This window comes from Gossypium raimondii, chromosome 3 (genome assembly GCF_025698545.1).
Source record: "Gossypium raimondii isolate GPD5lz chromosome 3, ASM2569854v1, whole genome shotgun sequence".
Taxonomy (NCBI): Eukaryota; Viridiplantae; Streptophyta; class Magnoliopsida; order Malvales; family Malvaceae; genus Gossypium; species Gossypium raimondii.
In genome coordinates, this window is record NC_068567.1 from 18,315,433 (window position 1) to 18,336,776 (window position 21,344).

Sequence of the window (21,344 nt, forward strand, 5' to 3'; positions counted from 1 at the left end):
TATTAGGCTAAGCTATACAGTTTATTTCTAACCGGATTACTTAAAGTCTAACCAATACAGTGTTCCATACAAACAAGACGCATTATACTTTTTGGCGAATACTCATTTTATACTTACCCTTAATTTATTAACATGAACTCATTAAATCATGACAGAATATTAGAAAATCAAATTCTTACATATTCTTGTGGCGATTGCTACACACCCACATGTATATCCCAAAACAATCTTTTTGACAGATAATACTATGCCAGACAAACTATTTACTACTATATGCCAAAACTTTGGACTCGCCAGATGTGAGGTGGTACATGGGTGATAATGATGCTTTACCAGTAACCATTGTAGTATGCTTATCGAGAGAGCAAGAGGAAGCACTTCTAGGTGTACTCAATGCTCACAAGAAATCCATTGGGTGGACCATTTCCAACATTAAAGGAATCAATCTAGTTTTATGCCAACATAAAACAAGATTGGATGAAAGAAAGAAGTTAGTGGTTGACGCTCAACGACGTCTTAATCCAGTAATGAAGGAGGTGGTCAAGAAGGAGTTAATGAAGTGGTTAGACGTTGGAATTATCTACCCTATCTTTGATAGCGAATGGGTAAGTCTAACACAATGTGTTCAAAAAAATGTGGAATGACAGTGGTGACGAATGAGAAAATTGAATTGATCCCTACTCAAACAGTTACAAGTTGGCGAGTGTGTTAGACTTACTCAAACAGGAAATTAAACAACGCAACAAAAAAAGATCACTTCCCATTACCATTTGTAGACCACATGCTTGACCGATTGGCCAAAAGGAATACTATTATTTCCTTAATAGATATTCAGGATATCATCAAATTCCTATTCATCCAGATGATCAAGAAAAAAGTACATTTACATGCCCATTTGGAACTTATGCCTTCAGAAGGATGTCGTTTGGATTATGCAACGCTCCAACTACATTTATGCGATGTATGATTGTAATCTTTGCTGACATGCTAGAAGATGGGTTAGATATATTCATGGATGATTTTTCTATTTATGAAGACTCATTCATGAAATGCTTACACAAACTTGAACGAGTTTTAACATGATGTGAAGAAACCAATTTAGTGACCAACTCGGAAAAATGTCATTTCATGGTGAAAGAATGGACCATTCTTATGCATCAAATTTCAAGGAAAGCTATGAAAGTTGAAAAGTCTAATATTGTAGTAATATAGAAACTAACATATCCAACAAACGTTCACAGAGTGAGAAATTTCTTAGGAAACATCAACTTTTACAAACGATTCATAAAAGGCTTTGCACAAGCCCCGAAACCATTAATCTAGTTGCTTTAGAAAGATGTTCCTTTCGGTTTCAACGAAAAATGCATTGAAGCTTTCAATGTTCTAAAATAGAAATTAGTTTCAACACCTATTAAAGTCAGCCCTGATTGGACGTGACCTTTTGTGATTATATGTGATGCGAGCGATCATGTAGTTAAAGCAGTCTTGGTACAAGATAGAGACAAGGTTTTTCACGCCATTCATTTTGCAAGTAAGACACTTAATCCAACCCAATGCAATTACATTACCACAAAGAAAGAAATGCTAGCAAATGTATTTGCATGTGAGAAATCCAGATCGTATCTGATGGCAAACTGAGTTTATATTTATAAAGATCACTCATAACTAAAGTATGTAATGAAGAAAAGGGAAACAAAAGTAAGACTAATGAGATGGGTGCTGCTCCTCCAAGAGTTTGATTTATAGATTCTGGACAAGAAAGGGACAAAAAATCAAATGGAAAATCACCTGTCAAGATTGGAATTATAAATTGAAGGCAAGAAATTTTTTTTAAATAAACGAGAACTTAATTGATGAGTACCTATTCCAACTTAAGACAAGCTTGAAATCACGTTAGGTGCAAGACATGGGCAACATCTTGATTCGCGTCGTACAACAGAATGGATGGCCGACACCAACGCCACTACCAGACATGTTTGTACAATTTCCACCGCCAGGAGAAGATGACAATGAGGATGAATGGAAAACTGATTCTGATTAATTTAGACATCGAACTTAATTTTTGGGTTGTTTGATATTGGCTTGTTTTTAATTTTTTTAGGAACTTTGGTATTTTATGTATATTGCATTCTTCTTAGTAGGAACACCAAAATTTGTGATGACACTATAATTGCGAGCTAAAACCGAAAGTAGGAGTAGCCCCACCAATTGAGACTGCACGAATCATGTCAATCAGGTAACCTCTTTCCCTTATATATTTTATTGCACATTAAGGACAATATGCTGAATAAAGTGTGGGGGTGACCTAGGAAAATTTTAAATTTTTTTTATTTTCATTTATTTTAGTTTCCTTGTTTCTAGTTTCTAGTTTCAAATTTTTAATTTTCTTTTTAATTTCATGTTTGTACTTGAGCTTGTACAAATACAAGTGATTGGTTAGAAACATATACCTAGGTTGTTTGTTTAAAGTGTAAATTTAGCTTGAAATTAAATAATTTAGGGTGTTTATATTTATACTAATTAGTTCAATTCATTAGACCGTGATTAGGAAAAGGAGATTAAATATACCAATTGATAAAAGTAAATATGAATAGGTTATTATATTTGTAAAAATATAGGATGTTTGAATTAAATAGAAAATACTGGTAAAATCCATGATTATTGAAATAATGCGGTATGACTAGTATAACCCTTATAAAAAGTGCTTGAGAAAATTCTAGTATCTTGGCATAAATTAAAACAAATCATAAGGGTTATCTGGGAATATTATAGCATTAGAGTTCAAAGCATGGATAAAAATAAACCAAGTAGGAGAAAAATATGTGTACTAACTATATTTTGCAAAAATAAGTATTATATTCAGTATATACATTTTTATGGAGCTCTATATTTAATTTTCTTTGGCGTGTCTACTCTGTAATTTATTAAGCTAATCTATTTAGGTATAAATAACCTTTAATTATTTAAATTTCTAACTAGAATTATATACTTAGGAAAAATTTTCTATTTTCGATGCTCCAATTTAATCTTGTGTAAGAAGCTGGCTTAAGTACACTTTTTTTTCCTACAGGTTTATTTCCTATTTTCTCTTTTAGTTTTTTTTTAATTTTTGTTTTTGGGTAGTTTTCTTGAGGACAAGCAAAGACTTAAGTGTGGGGGTACTTGACCTGCCACCAAATGTAGTAATTAATTCGGGTCAATTTCGCACTTAAGGAGCTTATTTTCTAAGTAATTTAAGATTTTCATTTACACTTTCAGTACTTAGGCCTTTGGAAAGAAGCTTAATAAAAAGAAGAATTTTTAACATATTTTGTAGGTATTATGACCCAATAGGCCGAAACGGGCCTTAGGTTTTGGTAATTGGTTCAATTAAGTGTGTAAGATGAAGATATAAAGACCCAATTGATGTGGAAGCAAAGGTCAAGTGATGTACAAGCTTTTCAAGACATCAAATCACCAAAGGAACGATACAAGACAGTATTTGGGTGTTGTACCACACCATACAAGGGGTATGGCGCGACACAAGGCCAACGTGTTGCCCAAGTATTTCGGCGTTATTTTTGTCTACACAATCAAAAGTATATGAAGACATAAGACGTTTTGAAGACCTAATTTGAGCTGCCAACACCTCTATAAATAAGACATTAAGGGTTAAATGTAAGAAAGTCGTCCTAGACGACTTTAAAAACTCTTGTAGTTTAGAATTAGTTTGAGTTTATTTTCTTTTCGAATTTTTAAATATTTTCTTATTTTTCTTCTTGAATCAATTTTGATTCAAGGACTTGCTTATTTAAATAAAGTATTTAGTGTAACAGCTCACCCGACAAAATCTTAGTATCTGATTATTGTTTAGAGTGTTTTAGTGAATTAAGTGTAGAGATGAGTAAGTAAATTTTTTGTTTTGGTTAAGTATAGAATTCTTTGTATACGCCATTTGCCGAACTCTTTGCTTGGCAAAGATCTATTGTTTGGCAGACTATTTCGTTAAGTGTACACCACCCAGATTCTTTGGCGAACTCACGTGGTTTACTATTGAATGAATTTGTTTATTATTAAATAAGGAAATTTAATGTGTTAAATTGAGACTTAGTTAGAATGGAACTAAGCTACTATAAAAGAAAAAAACTTAATTTTTGATAAGCGCACTTAATCACGAGAATCAAGAGTGTTAGTGGAATTATCTGATTTTTCCACTAAACCTTGTCTCTGTGCTTAAGTATATAAGGATAGCATTGTCTTCATCGAAAACCTTTACGTTTTCTTTGTGTTCATCTTCCTCCATGATCTTCTTTGTATTTTCTGAAAACTAAAGTCTAGAAAACTTGTCTGGAGTTGGGTTCACTATAGTCAGCCAACTTATACATTTGCCATAGTTCTCTGGTAATTACTGATGAACCCTAGGTTATTTTTAAAGTAAATACGAATAGGTTATTAAAGGAGATTAAACATATCAAATTATATAAAATTATTACTAATGTTTCATGCACGCATGCTTAGATTCAATGAAGTAATAATTTGATATGTTTAAATAACTTTATTTTTAGCTCAAGATGCTACAAAAGGTCTGGGTAACAAAGGCAAAGGACCTTCTATTTAGACTTTGTTATTTTCTTATGAATTCCTTCTTACTTCCATGTGTTATGATTATATTTACTTTATAATATTATAAGGCAAATAATCTTACTCTGTAAAGGATGATCAGTGTATGTATGTGTGTGAATAATGGTTGTGTGTCCAAAGTCGTTAGTCTGTGTTTTGTATGTCTAGGATAAGAAGTATGGGCCATTTTCATGTTAAGCCACTAGCACCAGCTTCTAACATGAATGATCTAATATGAATTTATCTACAAAAATAGAGTTAAAGAAAACATGTTGTGTAGCCTCTAGTAGGGCAGATATATATTGCAAATCGGATTGGCATAACACAATTTGAACATGCTGCAAAATGATTCTAAAATAGGAGCTATAATGAGAGAATGTATATGAATGAAATGGAAACAACTGATATGAATGTGACTCTGAACTCTGGGTATGTGGCTAGCATGAAAATGGAATGTCGAAGTTTTGTTATGTTGGTGTATAGTATTCGCCTATGTGACACACCTTTGGCATATTGAGTTTGTTAGAGTTTTGTTATGTTGGTGTATAGTATTTGCCCATGTGACACACCATTGGCATATTGAGTTTGTCTCAGTTTTGTATATGCCATTGGGCATATTCTGTATTATTGAGTGATTTCTTTGAAAGATTGGACTGTGTTATTAGTATTTTGCTTAAGATCAGTATGGAACTTACTAAGTTCTTTTGAACTTACCCCGTTACCCCATTTCCTTCTTAGGTCTATTGTTGAAGGAAGACTTTCTGAAGGACTACGTCAGAGGACATCTACTGTTGTGAGATATCTGTTTATTTGTATTATGCATGATTATGGGGGTGATGTGTGATTGTATTTTTGTGAAGAATTTGTACATAAGACTCATATTGAGGAATTATAACTTAATAAAGTTTCGTTAATGTTTATGGAATGATTTTAAAGTATTATATTTTTTTGATAAAAATATCTTACTAAAATTCTATATGCCAGTTGGCTTATACTCTATTTTCTGTAATTTTTTTAAAGGTTTATTTTGTAACAGCCCGATTCTGGGCCTAGTCAGAACAGTGGTTTCGGGACCACAAATCCGACAAGGGAAAATATGACTATTGTTATGTTTTTATGGTCTACAATTTTACGAAATATTTTCGTAAAAATTTTGTTCAAAAATTTCGACGTTTGGGCACTCAATTTAGTCAAAAGGACTAAATTGTAAAAAGTGCAAAAGTTGAGTTCTACATGTTAGAAGTGTCAAATTGTTATGAAATTCTAAATTGGGGGTCCTTATGTGGTAATTAGACCATTAGTTAATTGATGTACAAAAATAGACATAAGAAATGGGTGAAATAGATTTTTTTAAATGGGGGGCATTTTGGTCATTAGTAAATAAATAGAATTAAAATGGGCAAAAGATGGAGCATTGGTTGAATTTGCTTACAACAATAGCTATCAGTCGAGTATACAAATGGCACCGTATGAAGCATTATATGGGCGTAAGTGTAGAACTCCTTTATATTGGACTGAGCTCGGTGGTGAAAGAAACTGAAGAAAAAGTGAAAATAATCCGTGACTGCTTAAAGGCTGCTTCAGATCGGCAAAAGTCATATGCGAATTTAAAGAGGAAAGAGATTGAGTTTCAAGTGGGTGATAGAGTGTTTTTGAAAGTATCTCCATGGAAGAAGATTCTGAGATTTGGCCGTAAAGGCAAATTGAGTCCATGTTTTATTGGACCATATGAAGTTATTGAAATAGTTGGACACAGTAGCTTATCGGTTAGCTTTGCGCCAGAGTTAGAAAGGATACATAATGTATTTCATGTATCAATGTTATGACGCTATCGTTCGATCCTTCACATATAGTATCTCCTACTGAAATTGAAGTTCGACCGGATATGACTTATGAGGAGGAACCGATAAAGATTCTGGCTCGAGAGGTCAAACAGTTGAGAAATAAAAGTATAGCCTTAGTGAAAGTGTTGTGGCAAAAACATGGAATGGAAGAGGCTACGTGGGAACCGGAGGAAGTTATGAGGAAACAGTACCCAAACCTCTTTTTCGGTAAGATTTCGGGGACGAAAATCCACGAGGGGAGAATTATAATGCTTGGATTCTGGGCCTAGTCGGAACAGTGGTTTCGGGACCACAAATCTGACAAGGGAAAATATGACTATTATTATATTTTTATGGTCTACAATTTTAGGGAAAAATTTCGTAAAAATTTCGTTCAAAAATTTCGACGTTTGGGCACTCAATTTAGTCAAAAGGACTAAATTGTAAAAAGTGCAAAAGTTGAGTTCTACATGTTAAAAGTGTCAAATTGTTATGAAACTCTAAATTGGGGGTCCTTATGTGGTAATTAGACCATTAGTTAATTGATGTACAAAAATAGACATAAGAAATGGGTGAAATAGATTTTTTTTAAATGGGGGGCATTTTGGTCATTAGTAAATAAATTGAATTAAAATGGGAAAAAGATGGAAAAATGGTGTCCATCTTCATTAAGTTGCTGCCAAAATTTGGAAGACACCATAGCTAGGGTTTCTTTGCTTTCTCAAGCTCATAGTAAGTGCATTGTAGCCCCGTTTTTAATGTTCTTTGCATTTTTAAAATCCTCGTAGCTCGGTTTAGCTTATTTTACTGTTAATTCATGTTAGGGTTTATATTTGGAAAAATACCCATAGGTAAAAAGTGTTTATTTTTCTGTTTTATGGTGGAATATGAAGCTAGAAATTATGTTAAACAACTTTTGCTAAGCGATTTTAAACGAAAACGGGTAAATTGACATAATCGGTAAAAATAGTTAATATTCAAAAGTATGTGTTAGAGTGAGAATTTGATGTTGCCATAGAAGGGAAAAATGTTCAGCATGTCATAAAACATAAGAATAAGTGATGAAGTTTAATTTCTGAGCTTGGGGACAAAAGTGTAATTATGCAAAAGTTTGGGGCAATATTGTAATTTTTCAAAAAGTTGGGTGGTGGATTATTTTAATAAATGTGGACATTAAATGAGTTAAATTTGCCATTATAGATCAAGAAAGACGAGAAGACTACCTCAAACGGGGAAAAGAGAAGGTAGTGGAGTAAATTGCAAAATTTCGATATTTTACACCGAGGTAAGTAAACATGTGATTTAATGCATTATTTTGACATTATTTGATATATGTTGAGATTTATTTGAACATAGAATAAATATTTGATAAAAATTCTAAAAATGTGGTTAAGTTGGGAAAGGTGGTAAAGTGTTGAAAATATGGTTTCGGTTGAACACTCGGAATAAGTCGGAGTACATTGAATATGAAGGGGTTGCTAAGTGCTGATTCCCCGACTCATTAGTGGTTGCTAAGTGCTGATTCCACCGTATCTTTAAATATAAAGGGGGTTGCTAAGTGCTGATTCCCCCAAGGGGTTGCTAAGTGCTGATTCCCCGATTCATTGGTGGTTGCTAAGTGCTGATTCCACCGTATCTTTAAATTTGAAGGGGGTTGCTAAGTCTGATTCCTCGAATGATTGGTGGTTGCTACGTGTTGATTCCACCATATCTTTGAATGTGAAAGGGGTTGCTAAGTGCTGATTCCCCGAATCACTGGTGGTTGCTAAGTGCTGAATCCACCGATAACGGTTAACATTCCGAGTGTTCAACGAGGAAATTGGGAATGTGAATATTTATGTATGGTGAACAAATTTATGGGAGGAATATTGGGTTTGATACATAGTCAACCCATGTATAAGGTAAGAGGAAGTATCAAAAACTACAAAAGAGCAGATTAAATATAAAACTGTTTTGAACAACGGCAGTTGGGCAACTTTGAAAAATCACCATAAATGGTGGAAAATGAATTGGAGGTTGAATAATATATGAAATTAAATCTGAGTGAGTCTATTTTCATATTAAAGAGATAGAGCAAGCAAAAGAGTTGTATATTTGGGGATATTTGAATTTATTTGAGAAAGGGCTGGATTGATTTCGAAATCCCCTGTTCCAACTTTGGAAAATCACCAAAAATTGTAAAAAAAATAATTATGGCCTAAAATTTATATGCCTGGATTCCATATTGAGTATATTTTGATAGAAACAAGCGAGACCATTTTTGAATTTTGTACAGAGAGTTAAGTAAATTTTAGTAAAGGGAGGTCAGAACCATCGAGGCAGTGAAATAGGTGAATATTTAAAGAATAAACTGTACTAATTGGATAAATAAAAAATTCTTAAAATTTTATGGTGGAAAGGTATATGAGTATAGTTTCGGTTAAAATTTACGGAACTTAATTTGGAGTCCTGTAGCTCCAGATAAAAATAAATTATCATCTATGACGCAGAAAGATAGTTTGCCGAAAATTAAACGAACCTTGAAATTTATGTGTGACTAAAATTATTTTGCTATGAAATCATGTGGGAAATTTATTTATTTGTCATATGTTTACTTACTAAGCTATATGCTTACTCGTTTTTATTTTCCCTTGATTATAGTGACATCAGCCAGCTCGGAATTTGGACAAAGTCAGGAAATCATCCACACTATCATCAAATTTTTGGGTATTTTGTAATTAATATTTTGAAATATGGCATGTATAGATGACTTTATGTGATGTGGTATAAATATATATATAGTGTTGTTCGGTTTAATATGTTGGTGATTATTAATGGAAAAATTATGTCTGAACATATATCTGTAATTGGTTGAAAATATTGAAGTTGTTTGAAATTGTTTTTGGAAAGTTGTAGGGGTTTTACGTAAAAACAAGCCGAAATGCTGCCGAAATTTTTATAAAAAAAAATTATAAGTGTTTGAGTTCTAGTAATACCTTATACTCTGTTTCGGCAAGGAACACGGGTAAGGGGTGTTACATTTTAGTGGTATCATAGCTACGGTTTAGTCGGTTCTTGGACTACTAAAATATGTGTGAAAGTCAATCTATACATGCCATAATTATATTGTGATAGTGTGATGATTTCTGACAATTTAAAATTTTGTTTTATATAGTAAATGGATCCTGACCAAAGTGTGACAGATGATGTTGAAAGTAACGCGCCGGCTCCCACACAAGGGACCGCGTATGAAGAAAGTAGACATGAGACGCATAGTCAAGATGAGGCTCGGGAAGCTTTCCTTCGAATGATGAGTAATTGGTACACAGAATTTGTTCGTGCAAATCCGAATGTTCAACCTCCTCCACCCCCTCCTATTCCTCAACCGGTCCCCGTAGCTCCACAAAGTGTTGATTTGGTGAGATCAAGTAAACCTCCCGTTGACAAAATCCGAAAGCATGGGGCTAAATATTTCAGGGCTAATGTTGATGATGATCCAGAAAAAGCAGAGTTTTGGCTTGAAAACACTATTCGGGTATTAGTGAACTATCTTGTGCTCCTGATGAATGTTTGAAATGTGCTGTGTCTTTACTAAAGGATTCAGCATACCGTTGGTGGAAAACATTAATATCGGTGGTTCCAAAAGAAAGAGTTACTTGTGACTTCTTTCAGGAGGAATTCAGAAAGAAATATATAAGCCAACGGGTTATTGATCAGAAACGTAAGGAGTTTCTTGAGTTGAAGCAGGGCTGGATGTTAGTGGCAGAATATGAAAGGGAGTTTGTTAGGCTCGGCAAATATGCCCAAGAATGTGTGCCCACGGAAGCCATTATGTGTAAAAGATTCGAAGAGGGGTTAAATGAAGATATCAGACTGTATATTGGGGGTTTTAGAGTTGAAAGAATTTGTAGTCTTTGGTTGACCGAGCACTGTAAAAGGTGAAGAACTGAGTAAAGAAAAGAGAAGAGCAGAGATGGAAGCTCGAGATGTAAGAAAAAGGTCAATGAGCAGAACGTTTCAATCCCAACCAAAGAATCTTAAAGGGATGGATCCACGACCAACTGGCTCAGTTGGGTATTCACGTAGAGACCGAGGGAGGTCATATTCTGGAGATAAAACTCAAGCTACCTCAGTGGCAAGTGTGGGTAATGTGGGGAATACTAGACCTGAGTGTCAACAGTGTGGCAGGCGACATGCTGGTGAGTGTTGGGGATTTAAATGAGCCTGTTTCAGATGTGGTTCTCAAGAACACTATATAAAAGATTGCCCTGAGAGAATAGAGGAAGAAAGATTGTAGAGAGCTGGAACAGATGATATTGTCAGTAGAGGTAGACCACCGAGGAATACTGAGAGCAAAGCCAGTAGTAAAAGCATGGCGAAAGATACAGCTGGGAGATCAGAAACTAGAGCGCCTGTCAGAACTTATGCCATACGTGCTCGTGAGGATGCATCATCTCCTGACGTAATTACTGGAATTGTCCTTTGATGATTCAAGGTCACTGTTTCCTGGCTAATTTGATGTTGTTACCATTTGATGAGTTTGATGTTATTTTGGGGATGGATTGGTTGATATTGAATGATGCCAAGGTAAATTGTAGACAGAAAATCCTTGAATTGAAGTGTGAAAATGGTGAAATTTTTCGGGTTGAGGCAGAGGAGCCGAATAAACTGCCTACTATGATTTTGCACATATCTGCTCAGAAATACATGAGAAAAGGATGTGAGGCTTAACTTGCTTATGTGTTGAATAATGGTATAACTGGGTCGAAGTTTGAATCAGTGCCGATAGTCTGTGAATTTCTAGATGTATTTCCAGAGGAATTGCCTGGGTTACCTCCGATCAGAGAAGTTGAGTTTGCTATCGATTTGTTACCTGGTACTGCACCGATTTCTATTGCTCCATATCGGATGGCTCCGACAGAATTGAAAGAATTAAAGGCTCAGTTGCAAGAATTGACGGATAAAGGATTTGTGAGACCGAGTTTTCCTCCTTGGGGTGCTCCTGTATTATTTGTGAAGAAGAAAGATGGCTCTATGAGGCTTTGTATTGATTACCGTCAGCTCAACAAAGTGACTATAAAGAAAAAGTATCCTTTGCCGAGAATTGATGATTTGTTTGACCAACTAAAATGAGAAACAGTGTTTTCAAAGATTGACCTGAGATCTGGTTACTATCAGTTGAGAGTTAAGGAGTCCGATGTGCCAAAGACCGCTTTCAGAATGAGGTATGGACACTATGAATTTCTGGTAATGCCTTTTGGTTTAACTAATGCTCCGGCTATTTTTATGGATTTGATGAATTGAATTTTCCAACTATATCTGGATAAATTCATGGTAGTGTTCATAGATGATATTTTAATTTATTATCGGAATGAATCTGAGCATGCAGAACATTTGAGAACTGTGTTACAGATTCTGAGGGAGAAGAAATTATATGCTAAATTCAGCAAAAGTGAGTTTTGGCTTCGCGAAGTTGGATTTTTGGGACATATAGTTTCAAGTGAAGGTATTCGGGTTGATCCAAGCAAAATTTCAGCAATTGTTGATTGGGAGCCACCAAAGAATGTGACCGAGGTTAGAAGTTTTCTGGGCTTAGCCGGCTATTACAGACGGTTTGTCAAGGGATTCTCGATGATTGCTTCTCCTATGACTAAGTTACTGCAGAAGAATGTCAAGTTTGAATGGACCGATAAATGTCAACAGAGTTTTGAGAAGTTGAAGGCATTATTGACTGAGGCGCCAGTGTTGGTGCAACCTGAGTCCGGAAAGGAGTTTGTAATTTACAGTGATGCATCGTTGAATGGTCTTGGGTGTGTGTTAATGCAAGAGAGCAAGGAACTCTTTATTTGCTTTGAGAGCTATGGGTACGAGATTAGCTTATTCTGATGATGGTTCAATTTTGGCTGAATTGAGGGCTAGACCGTTATTTCTTCAGCACATTCGGAAAGCTCAAAAGAATGACAGTAAATTGCAAGCCAGGAGAGCTCAGTGTGAAGCAAGTGTTGAATCAGATTTCCAAATTGGTTCAGATGATTGCCTGATGTTCCGGGATAGAGTATGTGTACCGAGGAATGATGAGTTAATTCGGACCATTTTATGTGAGGCACATAGTGGTGATTTGTCAGTTCACCTAGGTAGTGTGAAAATGTATAATGATTTGAAGAAATTGTATTGGTGGCCGGGCATGAAAATGGATATCTCAAAATTTGTATCAAAGTGTTTAATTTGTCAACAAGTAAAAGCTGAGCATCAAGTACCATCGGGTTTACTTCAGCCGGTAATGATTCCAGAGTGGAAGTGGGACAGTATCACGATGGATTTTGTGACAGGATTACCTTTGACTCCAAAGAAGAAGGATGCTATTTGGGTAACTGTTGATAGACTGACAAAGTTAGCCCATTTCATTCCTGTACGCATTGATTACTCACTTGACAAGTTAGCGGAGTTATATGTTGTTGAAATAGTGAGATTACACGGGGTGCCTAAGTCTATTATATCGGATAGAGATCCGAGATTCACTTCGAGGTTTTGGATAAAGTTGCAGGAAGCTTTGGGTACAAAATTGAACTTTAGTACCGCATTTCATCCGCAAACTGACGAACAATCGGAAAGAGTGATTCAAGTTCTTGAAGACATGCTCCGGTATTGTATTTTAGATTTTGAAGGCAGTTGGGAGAAATATCTACCATTGGTTGAATTTGCTTACAACAATAGCTATCAGTCGAGTATACAAATGGCACCGTATGAAGCATTATATGGGCGTAAGTGTAGAACTCCTTTATATTGGACTGAGCTCGGTGGTGAAAGAAACTGAAGAAAAAGTGAAAATAATCCGTGACTGCTTAAAGGCTGCTTCAGATCGGCAAAAGTCATATGCGAATTTAAAGAGGAAAGAGATTGAGTTTCAAGTGGGTGATAGAGTGTTTTTGAAAGTATCTCCATGGAAGAAGATTCTGAGATTTGGTCGTAAAGGCAAATTGAGTCCATGTTTTATTGGACCATATGAAGTTATTGAAATAGTTGGACCTGTAGCTTATCGGTTAGCTTTGCCAGCAGAGTTAGAAAGGATACATAATGTATTTCATGTATCAATGTTGCGACGCTATCGTTCTGATCCTTCACATATAGTATCTCCTACAGGAATTGAAGTTCGACCGGATATGACTTATGAGGAGGAACCGATAAAGATTCTGGCTCGAGAGGTCAAATAGTTGAGAAATAAAAGTATAGCCTTAGTGAAAGTGTTGTGGCAAAAACATGGAATGGAAGAGGCTACGTGGGAACCGGAGGAAGTTATGAGAAAACAGTACCCAAACCTCTTTTTCGGTAAGATTTCGGGGACGAAAATCCCTGAGGGGGGAGAATTGTCACAGCCCGATTCTGGGCCTAGTCGGAACAGTGGTTTTGGGAACACAAATCTGACAAGGGAAAATATGACTATTATTATATTTTTATGGTCTACAATTTTAGGGAAAAATTTCGTAAAAATTTCGTTCAAAAATTTCGACGTTTGGGCACTCAATTTAGTCAAAAGGACTAAATTGTAAAAAGTGCAAAAGTTGAGTTCTACATGTTAAAAGTGTCAAATTGTTATGAAACTCTAAATTGGGGGTCCTTATGTGGTAATTAGACCATTAGTTAATTGATGTACAAAAATAGACATAAGAAATGGGTGAAATAGATTTTTTTTAAATGGGGGGCATTTTGGTCATTAGTAAATAAATTGAATTAAAATGGGAAAAAGATGGAAAAATGGTGTCCATCTTCATTAAGTTGCTGCCAAAATTTGGAAGACACCATAGCTAGGGTTTCTTTGCTTTCTCAAGCTCATAGTAAGTGCATCGTAGCCCCGTTTTTAATGTTCTTTGCATTTTTAAAATCCTCGTAGCTCGGTTTAGCTTATTTTACTGTTAATTCATGTTAGGGTTTATATTTGGAAAAATACCCATAGGTAAAAGTGTTTATTTTTCTGTTTTATGGTGGAATATGAAGCTAGAAATTATGTTAAACAACTTTTGCTAAGCGATTTTAAGCAAAAGGTAAATTGACATAATCGATAAAAATAGTTAATATTCAAAAGTATGTGTTAGAGTGAGAATTTGATGTTGCCATAGAAGGAAAAATGTTCAGCATGTCATAAAACATAAGAATAAGTGATGAAGTTTAATTTCGAGCTTGGGGACAAAAGTGTAATTATGCAAAAGTTTGGGGCAATATTGTAATTTTTCAAAAGTTGGGTGGTGGATTATTTTAATAAATGTGGACATTAAATGAGTTAAATTTGCCATTATAGATCAAGAAAGACGAGAAGACTACCTCAAACGGGGAAAAGAGAAGGTAGTGGAGTAAATTGCAAAATTTCGATATTTTGCACCGAGGTAAGTAAACATGTGATTTAATGCATTATTTTGACATTATTTGATATATGTTGAGATTTATTTGAACATAGAATAAATATTTGATAAAAATTCTAAAAATGTGGTTAAGTTGGGAAAGGTGGTAAAGTGTTGAAAATATGGTTTCGGTTGAACACTCGGAATAAGTCGGAGTACATTGAATATGAAGGGGTTGCTAAGTGCTGATTCCCCGACTCATTAGTGGTTGCTAAGTGCTGATTCCACCGTATCTTTAAATATAAAGGGGGTTGCTAAGTGCTGATTCCCCCAAGGGGTTGCTAAGTGCTGATTCCCCGATTCATTGGTGGTTGCTAAGTGCTGATTCCACCGTATCTTTAAATTTGAAGGGGGTTGCTAAGTGCTGATTCCTCGAATGATTGGTGGTTGCTACGTGTTGATTCCACCATATCTTTGAATGTGAAAGGGGTTGCTAAGTGCTGATTCCCCGAATCACTGGTGGTTGCTAAGTGCTGAATCCACCGATAACGGTTAACATTCCGAGTGTTCAACGAGGAAATTGGGAAGGTGAATATTTATGTATGGTGAACAAATTTATGGGAGGAATATTGGGTTTGATACATAGTCAACCCATGTATAAGGTAAGAGGAAGTATCAAAAACTACAAAAGAGCAAATTAAATATAAAACTGTTTTGAACAACGGCAGTTGGGCAACTTTGAAAAATCACCATAAATGGTGGAAAATGAATTGGAGGTTGAATAATATATGAAATTAAATCTGAGTGAGTCTATTTTCATATTAAAGAGATAGAGCAAGCAAAAGAGTTGTATATTTGGGGATATTTGAATTTATTTGAGATAGGGCTGGATTGATTTCGAAATCCCCTGTTCCAACTTTGGAAAATCACCAAAAATTGTAAAAAAAATAATTATGGCCTGAAATTTATATGCCTGGATTCCATATTGAGTATATTTTTGATAGAAACAAGCGAGACCATTTTTTGAATTTTGTACAGAGAGTTAAGTAAATTTTAGTAAAGGGAGGTCAGAACCATCGGGCAGTGAAATAGGTGAATATTTAAAGAATAAACTGTACTAATTGGATAAATAAAAAATTCTTAAAATTTTATGGTGGAAAGGTATATGAGTATAGTTTCGGTTAAAATTTACGGAACTTAATTTGGAGTCCTGTAGCTCCAGATAAAAATAAATTATCATCTGTGACGCAGAAAGATAGTTTGCCAGAAATTAAACGAACCTTGAAATTTATGTGTGACTAAAATTATTTTGCTATGAAATCATGTGGGAAATTTATTTATTTGTCATATGTTTACTTACTAATCTCGTTTGCATTTTTTAATCTCGTTTTTCTAATCGATAGATTTTCTACTCTATTTCTCATTCGGTACTCAATCCACAATTATTCACATCTCATTTCTTCTTCAAATCGATTGTGTTTCTTACATGGTTTATTCAATTGAAGTTAAGATTGTGAATAACTTGAGTGGTTGGATCACTTAGGGGAGATTAACGAGTGGATGAGAATGTGATTAACGGAGTATTTGAGATTTCTCGACATGGATTAGTTGGTATAAATTATGTGTTCTTTAACTGTTAAACTTGATAACCTAATAAGTTATCATAGGATAGACGAGATCATAAGATAAGTCGAATCGAGTAAATTAGAATTTATCCTGGTTGAGAAAATGAGGTTGGAAGATAAGTGAGTATCAACCAATTGATTAAATTAATTAGAAACTAGGGGGTAATAATTGTTTAATCGGTGACTAATCCATTCTAGACCCCCAATCTGAAATTAGTTGCAAACCCTAAAGCGAGTTAATCTTCTTGATTAGTGTATCGATTTAATTTATTTGTTTATTTTTCTTTCTTTCTTTCTGTTATTTATTTAATTTTATTCCACTAAATCTATTTTATGATCCATATTAATATAGGAATTAACTATTACTACTTAAACTTATTATTGTAAAAAGTATTTTAGTTATTTATTCCATCTTCATTTGGGTACGATCTTCGAAATGCATCCGGTATTTTGTTGTACAACTATACTACAATTTGACCCGGGCACTTGCAGACACTATCATTTTTAATTATGTTATTTCGGTGTTATATTTATTCTATAAATGATAACACATTTATAAGCGGTCAAGTATCAATTAGAATTACCTTGTGACTTGGACCATATCCATGATGTATTTCATATCTCCATGTTGAGACGGTATCGATCTAACCCTTCCCATATTGTTTCGATCTAAGAGATTGAGGTAAGACTGGATTTTTCATTTGAGGAGGAACCTATGCAAATTCTAGATTGTAAGGTAAAGGTTTTGAAAAGGAAACAGATCCCACTGGTTATGGTTCTGTGGCCAAACCATGGCATCGAGGAGGCCACATGGGAACCGGAAGATATAATTCATCAACAATATTCTCATTTGTTCGATTTAGGTAAATTCTGAGTATGAAATTTCTTTTAAAAAGGGGGAGTTTCATGCTTTGATATAAATGGGGGTTAATTGAGATGATTAAACAAGAAATGAACTATAGGCTTACTAGTTAAGTGTTAGAGGATCTATCCTAGAAGTCCTAGGTTCGAATCCCGTCCTTTCCATTTGTTTTTTTTCTTAATTTTCCACAGCTAGGGTAAATTGCATGTGTTGATCCTAGGGTTTACAAACCCTAGGTATTTAATCACCTTTTTTTTCCAATTAGATTTTCACTTTGCCTTTTTCAAGTTCTAATAGAAATTGCCTTCCACTTTCTTTTTCCTCTTCTATTTTATCATTCGTGCAACCAATTTCATCTTTTGGGTTGTTGAATTTTTTTCCTATCGAATCATTTTTTGAATCATTCATTTTCTATTGGTATTTAGAATCTTCGTCAATAGCATTTGATATCTTTGCTAAGAATTGGTAAGTACACTTCATTTCAATGATTAGATCTTGTATTTCCATAATATCATAGTCTGATGTAAATCTTTTCAACTCGTTAATCAATTTCCTTCAGATTTCACCAGAATCCCTACTACTAAATTTAACATATGAATACTTGTCTGGTTATCATTTGAAGGACCAGATCTAGGTGAATCAAATCAAAATCAATCGTGAGGACTGTCAATTAGACCCGTAGTTAAAGGTGTATGTCTTTTTCAAGAGAATCAGTGGTGATCATGTGTAATCTTAGGGCCACGCGGTGTTCCACACGGGTGGACCACATGACCATGTGCACCTATAAATTTTATGGTAGTTCATGAACCACACGACCTCAGCCTATTACACTTGCCACACAGTCGTGTCCTTAATATTGGGGTATTTTATTGTTTTCCACACGGCATTATGCTGTTACATGGCCTAGTCAAATGGTCGTGTAGCCTTTTCCACATAGTTGTGTAGCCTCTTCCACACGGCATCAGCCTGCTACATGACTATGTGACCCCTGCTTTATAATTTTGCATAGAAATTTGTGATATATTCAATTTAGTCCTTGTATGATCTCCAAATTGTTTTTAGAGTTTTTGTACACTTAATTAAGCCCTTAATATTATGTATAATCTAGAATTTATGATCTGATTGATTGAATTGTTACTGATATGTGCATGATATATGAATGATACATGATACATGCCTATTGTCATTGTAAACTCAATGATCTATTATTGTTGTCGCTACTTCTATATTACTGATTGCATGTTCAGCATTCCTATTACTGTTGTTAAAATGATTGCATGATAAGCATGACTATTGTTTCTATATTGTACTGCTATTAGCATGTCAGATTGCATAGCATGGGGATTGGGATGATTTGAAAGGAGGAAGAACTAGCAGGTTTAAATCTGCAAACACTGGTGGTTCATCCAAAACTTACTGGCAGTTTATCTGTAATTATTGGTGGTTCATCCACAAAGTAGAGTGTAGGGATGGATAAGTTCTAGGGAACTCTTACTGTGGTGTGTAGTGAAGTATGGGTAGGAACTTTCCTGTTATACATGAATTGCATTGACATCATAAGAATGCTCAAATAAACTGTTGAATTCTATTTTAAAATTGTGATTGTTTTTAGAACTGTTATTTTGTATGCTTTATCTACTGTTTTGTACTGATTTTCTTGTGCATAGACTCACACTGAGCTTATTAAGCTCAGCCCCCTTAATTTCTTTCTTTATAGATAATCCACAAGGTTAGGACGGGCTCGATACTCAGAGGGATCGTTTTGGATAGTTTTTACAATAAAAGTATTTTAGACATATTATTTATAATTTCTATTATTAGGGAACTGTATTTTTTTTATTTGAACTGTGGCATGAGACTTAAATTTTGGGTTAATATTGGCAAGCATGACATTTAAGTTAAAACTTTGGAATTAAATTAAAGATGCATGAATTTTTTTTTAAAAAAAATTTCAAACTCTATCAATTATCACTTTTCCTCTTCTATAATTATAAATGAGTTTTTGAGTAGTAAATAAATTGGAAAACAACTTTTGCAAAGTAAAAATTAAAATCAACTGGTTTTTAAAAAAGTTGTATCTTTTAGAAACACGCTAAGCTTTTCTTCTAAGGTAAGCAAATGTTTTAAAAAGACTATTGTATAAAACTCCGATAATCTTACTTGGTTGTTTCGTTGGCTAATGTAGCCTTCAAAATTCGGTCGCGACGTCTAGGCCGGGTTAGGGAGGTTATAATATTTTTTTCAATATTTCCAGTTTTTTTAATACTTGAGTGAGCTTATTTGTTGTATATCTGCCTTTCAGAGGTCTATTTGTTTGTTAATCTTATTTCTCATCTTTGTAAGAATTTGCTTAAGGTTTTGGGTAGAAAACCTTAATAGAATTGACTCTCTTGACTATTGAAAAGATAATGGTTCTTACCCTCAAAAGGATACAAATTAGTGAATTTGGGAAAAATCTTAGTTATGATAAACTAAGATAATAGAGGTACACAATTAGGGATAAACTATTATAAATTCTTGTGTCTTTCTTGATAAACATATTTTCTTAGATTTTTTAATCAAGTTTTCTTAGAATTTTAAAACACCAATTCAGTCTCTCTTTATATATATTAAACTTAATAATCAAGCTAATTTTTTTTGATATATGTAAATATGGAATTTATTTACTTTTCATTAATAGCATATGAAATGCTCCATTGTGTTCTAAGTCGTTTAATATTATGCTATAGTGTATTTTTATTATTAATTTTCTTGTAATGAAGATATTTAAAATAAAAAAACTCTGTGCACACTTGATTGTGATTTACCTACTAAGTTATCATAATTTCAAACTCAAATATTTAATAATAGATATATCATACAGATAATTATGTTCTTAAAATTGTAAACTGTTTTTATCATTTATATTAATATCTTACGAAGAACTTAAATTTATGTAACTATTTTATTTTATATTCGTTTTCTATAGATTATATAAGAACAATATTATTTATATTACATTAATATAAAATTTTAAATTTAAATTCAAAATATGAATAAATATAACAAAAAGTTTAAAGCATAATATCAGTTAAAAATAAATATATAATCTTTGTTTATTTTAAAATTTTATATATGCATTTACACACAAATAATTGAAAATATGAATATTGTAATATTTTATAATATTTTTAATTGATTTGATGTAATAAGCTTCAAACATAAAATTTACAATTTAACTATAACTTGATTTTTTAAATTACAATTTTAAGATAAATAAATATTTTCAATTAGGTAATATAAGATATAATATAAACATATAAACATTTAACTCTTTCACTAAACATGTCAATTAAATTGATTTACTCATAAATTCTAATAAGATAAAATTATTGTGGTTTTAACAGAATTAGAATTGAGTTAAAATAATAATTTAATTAAAATAACTAACTTTTAATTAATTGAATAAATATTATTTTGAGAATAAAAATTTGGTTATTAAATTTAATAATTATATAAACTTATTTTAATTAAAATTAAAATTAAATTGTACCACATAGAGAAAGTCATGTAAGTTAGCAATGATTTTGGATACGCATTATCAAAGTATTTGCTCCTAGCGTGGTTAAGGAACAAGTTTTTCCATGAAATTATCTGTTGAGCTATGTGTAATTGTCGAATGGATTTTGATGCATTGGTAGAGACTTAGGCTTCCTTTGGATGCCAACGCACTACAGTGCGTTAAATTTTTTTCCTTTGAATTTCAATTTCACTGTACCACAGTGAATTGTTTGGCTGTTTGGATGTGTTGGCTTCCAGCACAGTGAGATGTTTCTGCTGCACTGGACAGCCTTATCTCCACTGGTGCTAAAAGCTCCAGTCAGTTGGAGCTAGGGCAGTAGGCAATTTTAGAAGACAAAAATACCCATCACAATATCACCTTAGTAGAAAGAGTACCTTCTCCTAGTTTTGTCCCTCCTTCATTCATCAATTCTATAACAAATACAAAAAATGGCAGTCAAGAAAAGAAAAGCTTAGCTGACGGCAGCTAAATCATCGAAAACCTTAGCTACTCAAGCTCCTCCAACCTCCGATCTCGAAATGAAGAGAACCGAGAGAGAAGAATCCGGCGACGGAGCTGACG